We start from the raw sequence: 11296 nt of genomic DNA, 5'->3' as shown, positions 1-11296 counted from the left end.
ATAAATCTGACCAAAAAAAAATCTTATGGAACAAGAAAGGAAATAATTGATTTGAGCTGTGCTAATTGCATCTGGCCTGTGGATGAAGGCTCTCTCTCTTCCTTTCCTTTTTATTTACATTTCTAAAATAGCTCACCAATTTAAGATTGCTCTTTAAAACTCTGAGAAATAAAAATGTGAAAACAGGGAATGACAAAGAGAAAAGAGTTAACATTTGAGTTCGTTTGAGTTAACATTATAAATGTGCCAGAATAGCAACTCTTAAGAAGGCTGGCCAATGTGGGAATGTGAGACACTGGAACTGACTGGTGGAAGAATTTGAAACCACTCAAATTATATCATACATTTATCAATCTACCTATTCCATGCATGGGCAGATTTGGTCCTTTCTTGAAAATATTGCCTACAGAAGGAATCAATAAGCTAGAAGAAGCTGGGCAATAGTAGGAGGTGATATATATTACCATCTAACAAAGTGTCATAATCTGTACTCTCAGTAGTAAAAGACATAAAATATAAAATTCTTAAAGTAAGACATTCTCTCCACTTGTGGGAAATAAGCTAGAGAATGCCAGCACATCAACTGGAAAACAACAATTTCCCAAAGAACTGGAATCACTGCTAATAATCAAATACTTCAAACAAATCATAAAAATAATAAGGTCTTGGAATTTGATTAGAACTAATCTAAGTCATAAAACCTGAAAAAATATAGTAACACGCCAACAATTCACAAATTGTCATTAAAGTCTTCTGTGAGAAAGTTTTTCATTCTTGCTAATTCATGTATCTAAAAAGGAAATGTCCTTTCATGTGTGTTTATTCTGGAATATTATTGGAAAATTTTAAAGAAATTAATAATTACTCTTTTAGAGAAAAATAGTCATATAATTCAAAATACAAATGCCTCACTTATATAAGAAAATGTAATGAAAAGGCTACCTTGGATATTTAAATATTCTTAAACACACAACTATAAACTTTATTTTTGCTCACATAGGTACACATAAATGCATTTCCGTGCAGTAGAAACTGATAGAAGTAATTATCTTCATGTAATCATACTTAAATACAGAAAAATTTCCTCTTTATTTTACTTGTTAAATATTCCCGAGTACTCTGTCCTTAGAATTCTGGTCTCCTCATTCCATGAATACCATCTCCATGCAATTTTATCCACATGTAGTATAAACACTATACGAAATCATTGTTGTTTCAAGTCCCTGAGATCTTGGCATTGTCTGTTCATGCAATATGTCTTGTTCCATTTTGATTGATGCAGAGCCCTAAAATTATATCAATACTTTAAGAGAAAAAAATTTCCCCCAAAATGTCCACAGCTTAGAACTATGCCTAACCACATTCAAAACAACAGTTTGATTCTATCAAGTTAGTGAAAAGAATACTCATTCTACTCAGAAATCACTCATTCTATCAACAAATTTTGAGTGCCTACCATACGTCAGGCACTATGTCAAGATTTAAGACTACAACAGTAAATAATACTTAGCATCTTTCCTAGTTATTTTGGAACCACATTTGATGAATCAAAAATGAAATGATTCTGTTTCATGTATTGGTGAATACTATTAGCTAGATAAGCCAAGAGTGGTAGGAAGAATACCCGGCCTCATGTAGGGTAATAGAAAGTGTTTGGTTTTGTTTCCAATTTTAAGAGGATAAGACATTAAATTTGATACTTGAAAGATTAGAGGAGCTATTAAAACTGGAGGAGTTTAAAGTAGTTAGGAAATTCGAGACAGAGGAAGCAATTTGTGCATAGTGTCCAGAGTCCAGAGAAAGAATGTCACGTCTGTGGAGGCTAAGATACTTAGTATGACTAGGGTGGCGGTGTGATGTGGTGACAAGAAAAGTGCCTGTGGAGTTAAGGAAAAGCTGCATCATGAAGAGCCCTGTACACTGTGGAAGACCAACTGCTGCTTGTTGAACTGAGTAGCCAAGGCAAGCAAGCTCCTCTATCCAGCAGCCTGAGCGAGTGAGTGTGAGTGAGTATGTGTGTGTGCATGTGTGTGTTCTTCTTCCCTATAGTAATATATGATGGACATGTTATAGTTAATTTATTTCCCACCTATGATTTTCTTGGAATAGTTGTTACCCTAGGCAAAACCATGTATTTATCGTTCTCAAAAAACACTCACAGTGTTACAGGTTAAGGAAGGTGATGAGAAGAGTGATGATATTAATAAGGTCAGTTATGTTCAGGACCAGATAAACTACAGAAAGTCCACTCCTCAGTCAACTGGAAATTTACTGTTGTCATTGGAGCCTCCAGTTTATTTATTCTGTCCAATTTGTCCCATTTGCTGTCATCCTTTCCACACCCTTCCCACACTTCTAAGTCCTCATGACCTTCTACCCTAATTCTTAGCAAGATCTGATTTAAAGAACAATCTTCAGCTCTTTCACTGCAAAGCAGAAAGAATAACAACTTAAATAACTTTGGTTTATGGTAATACAATCTTCCTTCAAAAAAATCTATCTAAAGTTATTTAAAAGTTTTGTATTTCTGGATAACTATTTTTTATGGAGGAAGGAGTGATCATTTGAACAAACAATCTAAGAATCTTCTGTCTTCAAAATTATTATAAATCACAAGTGTGTCCTTGGGGGACCTAGGGAAATCACTGAATATTAAAACTCTGTACATGAATCTATACTAATACATTTTAAATGTATTGAAGAGGGACCATGAGAAAAACATGGCACCAATTAGTATGCTCTTACAATAAATCAGAGAAGAAATAAGTGAACAAAAGCAGTGGAAATATGAATGAAAAAGAGTCATAAGTTTGAGAGGTTTCAGAGTTAAAAACACAGACTAAACTTCAAATTTCTGGTTCGAATGTAAGGAGCTTGGAAGTCACCACTGCATCCAAACAAGTAAAACGCTGAACGAACTGTAAAATCAACAACTGTCTTTAGATCCTTAAGAGAAGTGAGGTCACAGGGAAAATTGCTACCTCACCCCCAAGTTGTAGAGATATAAAGGCAAATACAACTTACCAGAATCACAACTTACCAGAGCAGAAACCTCTTGGAAACCAGTGCCAGGGTAGGAAAACCTGAACTGTAATTCACAAATTGCCAGAGGGTCAGTGTGGACAAGTCTGAGAGTTTAAAATTCCAAGGGGACTCAGTCAGAGGAGATCTCCCATACTTTGAGAAGTTTTACCTCCTGGAGCTTGACCAGGTTCTCACAGTGAAGATCAGTAAAAAATCCCCTCATGCTTCCAGCAGAGGGAGGGGAAAAGGAACCATTTTGAAACATGCCAGAGCACTCTATTCTTCTTAACAAGGTGTGTCCTCAGCAGAAACCATTTAACCAGTGCCTAACCTGCTGGGAATACAGTAAGTCCCCTACATACGAACAAGGTCCGTTCTGAGAGCACGTTTCTAAGTCCAATTTTTCCCTAAATCTAACAAATTTAGCCTGGGTACCCAACTAACACAATCAGCTATATAGTACTGTATTGTAATAGGTTTATAATACGTTTCACACAAATACATTAAAAAACAAACAAAAAATAAAGAAAACATTTTTAACCTTACAGTATAGTACCTTGAAAAGTACAGTAGTACAGTACAACAGCTGGCATACAGGGGCTGGCATCGAGTGAACAGGCAAGAAGAGTTACTGACTGGAGGAGGGAGAGGAGGTGGGAGATGGTAGAGCTGAAGGATCGTCAGCAATAGGAGATGGAGGGCAAGCTGCAGTTTCACTCAGGCCTGACATTGATGGAATGCACGTTCACAACTTCGAAAGTTCGGATATAAGTAAGTAAGTCCCCTACCTATATAGGTAGGTAGGGGACTTACTTACTTATATCCTTACCTATATATAGGGAACCTATATATACCGTATATATTCGTATGTAGGGGACTTACCTAACTGAACTGGGGGAAGGGAAGTACCCAACTCCAGCCCACTCTAGACATCCTGTTCCATCCTGGTTGGTGAGGGAGGACTGAGAAGCACTTGTGAAGTTCACAGTCCAGAGGCACAGACTCACTAAATTGGGACCTAACTGCAGGACTGTAGAATGCTTCTCTTCCCCCACCACACCTTACCATCACATTACTAAAAGCCCACTGCAGCAGTTCCTTTTACCTAGTACAATGACAAGGTATACTAAGAGGCAAAAAACACAGTTTGAAGAGATTGAGCAAGCATCAGAAACCAGACTCAAATATGGCGCTGATGTTAGAATTATCACATTGGGAATTGAAAACAACTACGAGTAAGATGCTAAGGGATCTAGTGAATAAAGTAGAAAGCATGCAAGAACACATGGGCAACCTAAGCAGAGATATATAAATTCTAAAAAAGAATGAAAAAGAAGTTCCAGAGAACAAAAACACTGTAACAGAAATGATGAGTGTCTTTGAGGACTTAGTAGACTAGACACAGCTGAGGAAAAAATTTCTGAGCTTGAAGATATCTAAACAGAAATCTTCAAAAACGGAAAAAAGAGGAAAAAAACAATGAATAAAAGCAGAACAGAATAGTCAAGAACTGTGGGACAAGTACAAAAGGCATAACATATGTGTAATGGGAATATCAGAAGGATAAGAAAGGAACAGAAGAAATATTTGAGACAATAATGACTAAAAATTTCCCCCAAATTCATGTCTGACACCAAACCACAGATCCAGAAACCTCAGAGAATAGCAGACAGGATAAATGCAAACAAAACAAAAAAACCCAAAATGACACCTGAGCATATTATATTCAAACTACAGAAAATCACAGGTAAAGGACAGATCCTGAAAAAACCAGAGGACAAAAAAACACTTTACCTCTTGAGAGAAATCCCCCACCAACCTAGAATTCTGTACTCTGAGAAATTATCCTTTAAAATTGAAGGAGAAATAATAATAAGGAGGGACATTAAATGATGATAAAAGAGTCAATTCTCCCAGAAGACATAACAATCCTTAAGGTGTTTTTACCTAGCAACAAAATGGGAAAAAATTGATAAAACTGTAAGAACAAATAGATGAAGCCACTATCACAGCTGGATACTCCAAGATCCCTCTATCAGAAATGAACAGATCCAGCAGGCAGGACATCAATAAGGACATAGTTGAACCAACAATACCACCAATCAACTGGCTATAATAGACATCTATAGGCTACTTCACCCGACAACAGCAGAATACACAATCTTCTCATGTTTGCATGGAACATTCACCAAGATAGACCACATTCTGCACCATAAAATATACCTTAACAAATATAAGAGTAGAAATCACACAACGTCTTCTCTCGGACCACAGTGGAATTAAGCTAGAAATCAATAACAAAATGATATGCAAAATGATAGCTGGAAATTCTCCCAAATACTTGGAGATTAAACAGCATACTTTTAAATAATATGTGGGTCAAAGAAGAAATCTCAAGAGAAATTTAAAAATATTTGAACTAAATGAAAATGAAAACACAGCTTATCAAAATGTGTGGAATGCAGTGAAAGTAGTGCTCAGAGGATAATTTGTAGCAGTGAATGCATATGTAACAAATGTTCCACTCTGGTGGAGCATGTTGATAATGGGGGAAGCTATGCATGTGTGGGGACCAGGGTGTAGGGACAATCTCTGTAACTTCTGCTCAATTTTGCTGTACACCTAAAACTGCTCTAAAAAATAAAGTACATTATTTTTTAAAAATGAATAGTCTGTGTTTCCTTGGATGCGGGAATAGAGTGAGATTGAGTGACAAGAACGCCTTCCTTGATCGGATTGAAATTGTGCTGTTCAGCACACAAAATGCAGTGTGAAGTACAGACCTGCTGGAAGGTGTGGTAGTCTGTTTTGGCTTGAGGAATGTTACTTGGTGTGTTTCCCTGGGAAGCTAACTCTGTAACAGACTGTTGAACAGGGAAAGCCCTTTGGATTTGTGCTGGATTGAGATGCCAGTCACTGGATGCAGACTAGCCCCCTTGGAGGCATGTGACCTTAGGAGAAGTAGATATTTTCAGTGAAGGGAAATTTCTGTAGAGAACTGACAGCTCTCGGCTATCAGGAAGCAACATTCTAGCAAGTAGAGGAGTCAGTCTTTCAGTCCTGAAGGAGGGTGCAGATGGATAGCACAGCATCCACACAGGAATATCTATGGACAATCCTAGTAATCATGACCATTACGCTACCCACAGGATAAAGAATTGTGCTGGAGATATAATCATTTCTGGTTACCTCGGTGAATGCGATCAGGACACCTCTTTTTGGCACAGGACAAGAATATAATTTTTTTTAAACAGTCATATGCAGGCACTGTTCTAATATTCTCTCATGTGTTGTTAGTTCATTCACTTGTGACAATAGATTTTAAGGCCTTCATTTTTAGGTAAGAAGATTTAAGCTCGTTGAGTTGCTTGACTTTCTGTTTCCCTACACTGCTTACTAAGACAGATTTGACAACTTGATCTTCAGAGGGTAGACTAGGCCTGAATTATGACATTTCTGTTTAGTGGGTGGCTCTGAAGGAAATGTGACATTTGGAAAATGGGAAGTCTTGGGAGGTCTCTGAGCTTTTAAGGAAGAATGTACCAAAAGACAGAAGAGATAACTCTCAGAGGGGAGGTAGGATGGTGCAAATAATGATATCATTCACTTCAAACTAGGGCAACTCTCTTTAAAAGGACTGGCCTCAGGTCAAATAAAAATAAGTCAATGATTATTCAGTTATGTCAGCTGCCCATTCTAGGCAAACACTATGGTGAGTAATAAAGCCTTTTCTATATTCTGTCAATGGTCCATTACTGCCCTTAATGAGAAATCTTTGGGTTTGCAGTATTTTTAAAGCTAAGAAAGAGGAAGGACAACCTGATTCTCACTTATTTTGCATGTGACCCAAGTTATTTGAGTCAACACCTAACAATATAAATCCAATACCCTGACTGCCAGATCTAAACTTACCTAAAAGAAATTTTCTAACTTACATAGAACATATTTTCAGTTTTAAAATGAGTGCAGCCCTGATATCCTGGACATGTATGGGATTCATGATAACATTTCACATAGAAATAACTTCAGCACACAGAGAGATAAAGCTTGTTGTGAGGAACACTGAAAAGTCCTGGGAGACTTTAACTAGAACAACAATGAACTTATTGGCAATGTGGTGAGTTATGAGACTAAATTGGTTCATTGGATCCATACAGCAGAAAGATGAGAATGTCAAGCCCCCCAAATCAGTGGAGATTTTCAAACTGGGCTTAGGAGAATATATTTAGCCATGTTGTGGAAACCGAATGGGAGGGGTAAGAGCGGCAGTCTAGGAAACGTATTACCAAGGTCTAAGTAAGATTTCTTCATGGTCTGAACTCAAGGAAGGAGGAGTGTACGTTCAAAAACCTCACAAGGGGGAGACCTTCAAGATGGCAGAGGAGTAATACATGAAGATCACCTTCCTCCCCACAAATACATCTACATGTGGAACAACTCCTACAGAATACCTACTGAACGCTGGCAGAAAACCTCAGACTTCCCAAAAGGCAAGAAACTCCCCCATGTACCAGGGTAGGGCAAAAGAAAAAAGAAAAAACAGAGACCAAAGAATAGGGATGGGACCTCTATCACTGGGAGGGAGCTGTGAAGGAGGAAAAGTTTCCACACACTAGGAAACCCCTTCACTGATGGAGACGTGGGGTGGTGGGGGGGAAGCTTCAGAGCCACGGAGGAGAGTGCAGCAACAGGGGTGCAGAGGGCAAAGTGGAGAGATTCCCGCACAGAGGATCAGTGCTGACCAGCACTCACCAGCCCGAGAGGCTTGTCTGCTCACCCATTGGGATGGGTGGAGGCTGGGAGCTGAGGCTCGGGCTTTGGAGGTCAGATCCCAGGGAGAGGACTGGGGTTGGCTGTGTGAACACAGCCTGAAGGGGGCTAGTGCGCCACAGCTAGCCGGGAGGGAGTCTGGGGAAAAGTCTGGACCTGCCTAACAGGCAAGAGACCATTGTTTCGGGGTTCGTGAGGAGAGGGAATTCAGAATAACGCCTAAACGAGCACCAGAGATGGGCGCGAGCTGCAGCTATCCGTGCAGACACCAGAAACGGGCATGAAATGCTAGGGCTGCTGCTGCGACCACCAAGAAGCCTGTGTGCAAGCACAGGTCACTAACCACACCTCCCCTCCCAGGAGCCTGTGCAGCCCACCACTGCCAGGGTCCCGTGATCCTCAGGCTGTTGCAACGTCACGCTGGCCTCTACCGCCACAGGCTCTCCCATTCTGTACCCTGTCCTCCCCCCAACCCCGGCCTGAGTGAGCCAGAGCCTCCAAATCAGCTGCTCCTTTAACCCCGTCCTGTCTGTGCGGGAACAGACGCCCTAAGGCGACCTACAGGCAGAGGCAGGGCCAAATCCAAAGCTGAATCCCCAAAGCTGTGCGAACAAAGAAGAGAAAGGGAAATCTCTCCCAGCAGCCTCAGAAGCAGTGGATTCAAACTCCACAATAAACTTGATGTACCCTCCATCTGTGGAATACAAGAATAGACAACGAATCATCCCAAAATTGAGGTGGTAGACTTTGGGAGCAAAGGTAGAATTGGGGTTTGCTTTATGCATCTAATTTGTTTCTGGTTTTATGTTTATCTTAGTTTAGTATTTAGAGTATATTATCATTGGTAGATTTTTTTTTATTGATTTGGTTGCTCTCTTGCTTTTTTGTTTTCTTTTTTTATATATAGATATATATTACTTTCCTTTCTTGCTTTTTGTGAATGTGTGAGTGTATGGTTCTTTGTGTGATTTTGTCTGTAGAGCTTTGCTTTTACCATTTGTCCTAGGGTTCTGTCTGTCCGGTTTTTTTTTATTACTTTTAAATTTTTTATTTTAAATAATTTTTAAAATTTTAATAACTTTATTTGATTTTATTATTTTTTCTTTCTTTTTTTCTTTTTTTCTCCCTTTTCTTCTGAGCTGTGTGGCTGAGAGGGTCTTAGTGCTCTGGTCAGGTGTCAGGCTTGTGCCTCTGAGAGGGGAGAGCCAAGATCAGGATACTGGTCCACCAGAGACCTCCCGACTCCATGTAATATCAAACAGCGAAAGCTCTCCCAGAGATCTCCATCTCAACGCTAAGGCCCGGCTCCACTCAATGACCAGCAAGCTACAGTGCTGTACACCCTAAGCCAAACAACTAGCAAGAAAGGAACACAACCCCACCCATTAGCAGAGTGGCTGCCTAAAATCATAATGTCACAGACACCCCAAAACACACCACCAGACGTGTCCCTGCCCACCAGAAAGACAAGACCCAGCCTCATCCACCAAAACACAGGCACCAGTCCCCTCCACCAGGAAGCCTACACAACCCACTGAACCAACCTCACCCACTGGGGGCAGACACCAAAAACAATGGGAACTACGAATCTGTACACTGCAAAAAGGAGACCCCAAACACAGTAAGTTAAGCAAAATGAGAAGACAGAGAAACACACAGCAGGTGAAGGAGCAAGGTAAAAACCCACCAGACCAAACAAATGAAAAGGAAGTAGGCAGTCTACCTGAAAAAGAATTCAGAGAAATCATAGTAAAGATGATCCAAAATCTTGGAAATAGAATGGAGAAAATACAAGAAACACTTAACAAGGATTTAGAAGAACTAAAGAGTGAACAAACAATGATGAACACGACAATAAATGAAATTTAAAATTCTGTAGAAGGAATCAATAGCAGAATAATTGAGGCAGAAGAACGGATAAGTCAACTGGAAGAAAAAATAGTGGAAATAACTATCACAGAGCAGAATAAAGAAAAAAGAATGAAACGAATTGAGGACAGTCTCACAGACCTCTGGGACAACATTAAACGCACCAATATTCGAATTATAGGGGTCCCAGAAGAAGAAGAGAAAAAAAAAAGTACTGAGAAAATATTTGAAGAGATTATAATTGAAAACTTCCCTAATATGCGAAAGGAAATAGTCAATCAACTCCAAGAAGGACAGAGAGGCCCATACAGGATAAATCCAAGGAGAAACATGCCAAGACACATATTAACCAAACTATCAAAAATTAAATACAAAGAAAAAATATTAAAAGCAGTAAGGGAAAAACAACAAATAACATACAAGGGAATCCCCATAAGGTTAACAGCTGATCTTTCAGCAGAAACTCTGCAAGCCAGAAGGGAGTGGCAGGACATATTTAAAGTGATGAAAGGGAAAAACCTACAACCAAGATTACTCTACCCAGCAAGATTCTCATTCAGATTCAATGGAGAAATTAAAACCTTTACAGACAAGCAAAAGCTAAGAGAAATAAGCACCACCAAACCAGCTTTACAACAAATGTTAAAGGAACTTCTCTAGGCAAGAAACACAAGAGAAGGAAAAGATCTACAATAACAAACCCAAAACAATTAAGAAAACGGTAATAGGAACATACATATTGAATAACTACCTTAAATGTAAATGGATTAAATGCTCCAACCAAAAGACATAGACTGGCTGAATGGATACAAAAACAAGACCCATATATATGCTGACAGCAAGAGACCCACTTTAGACCTACGGACACATACAGAGTGAAAGTGTGGGGATAGAAAAAGATATTCCATACAAATGGAAATCAAAAGAAATCTGGAGTAGCAATTCTCATATCAGACAAAATAGACTTTAAAATAAAGACTATTACAAGAGACAAGGAAGAACACTACAAAATGATCAAGGGATCAATTCAAGAAGAAGATATAACAATTGTAAATACTTATACACCAAACATAGGAGCGCCTCAATACATAAGGCAAATGCTAACAGCCATAAAAGGGGAAATCGACAGTAACGCAATCATAGTAGGGGACTTTAACAGCCCACTTTCACCAATGGACAGATCACCCAAAATGAAAATAAATAAGGAAACAAAGCTTTAAATGATACATTAAACAAGATGGACTTAATTGATATTTATAGGACATTCCATTCAGAAACAACAGAATACACTTTCTTCTCAAGTGCTCATGGAACATTCTCCAGGATAGATCACATCTTGGGTCACAAATCAAGCCATAGTAAATTTTAAAAAGTTGAAATCATATCAAGTATCTTTTCTGACCACAATGCTATGAGAATAGATATCAATGACAGGAAAAAATCTGTAAAAAATACAAACACATGGAGGCTAAACAATACACTTCTTAATAACCAAGAGATCACTGAAGAAATCAAAGAGGAAATCAAAAAACACCTAGAAACAAATGACAATGAAAACAAGAGGACCCAAAACCTATGGGATGCAGCAAAAGCAGTGCTAAGAGAGATGTTTATAGCAATACAATTCTATCTC

The sequence above is a fragment of the Balaenoptera borealis genome, assembly GCF_965194805.1.
Source record: "Balaenoptera borealis genome assembly, chromosome: 7".
In the NCBI taxonomy this organism is placed as follows: Eukaryota; Metazoa; Chordata; class Mammalia; order Artiodactyla; family Balaenopteridae; genus Balaenoptera; species Balaenoptera borealis.
Note: the sequence above shows the minus strand (reverse complement) of the source record.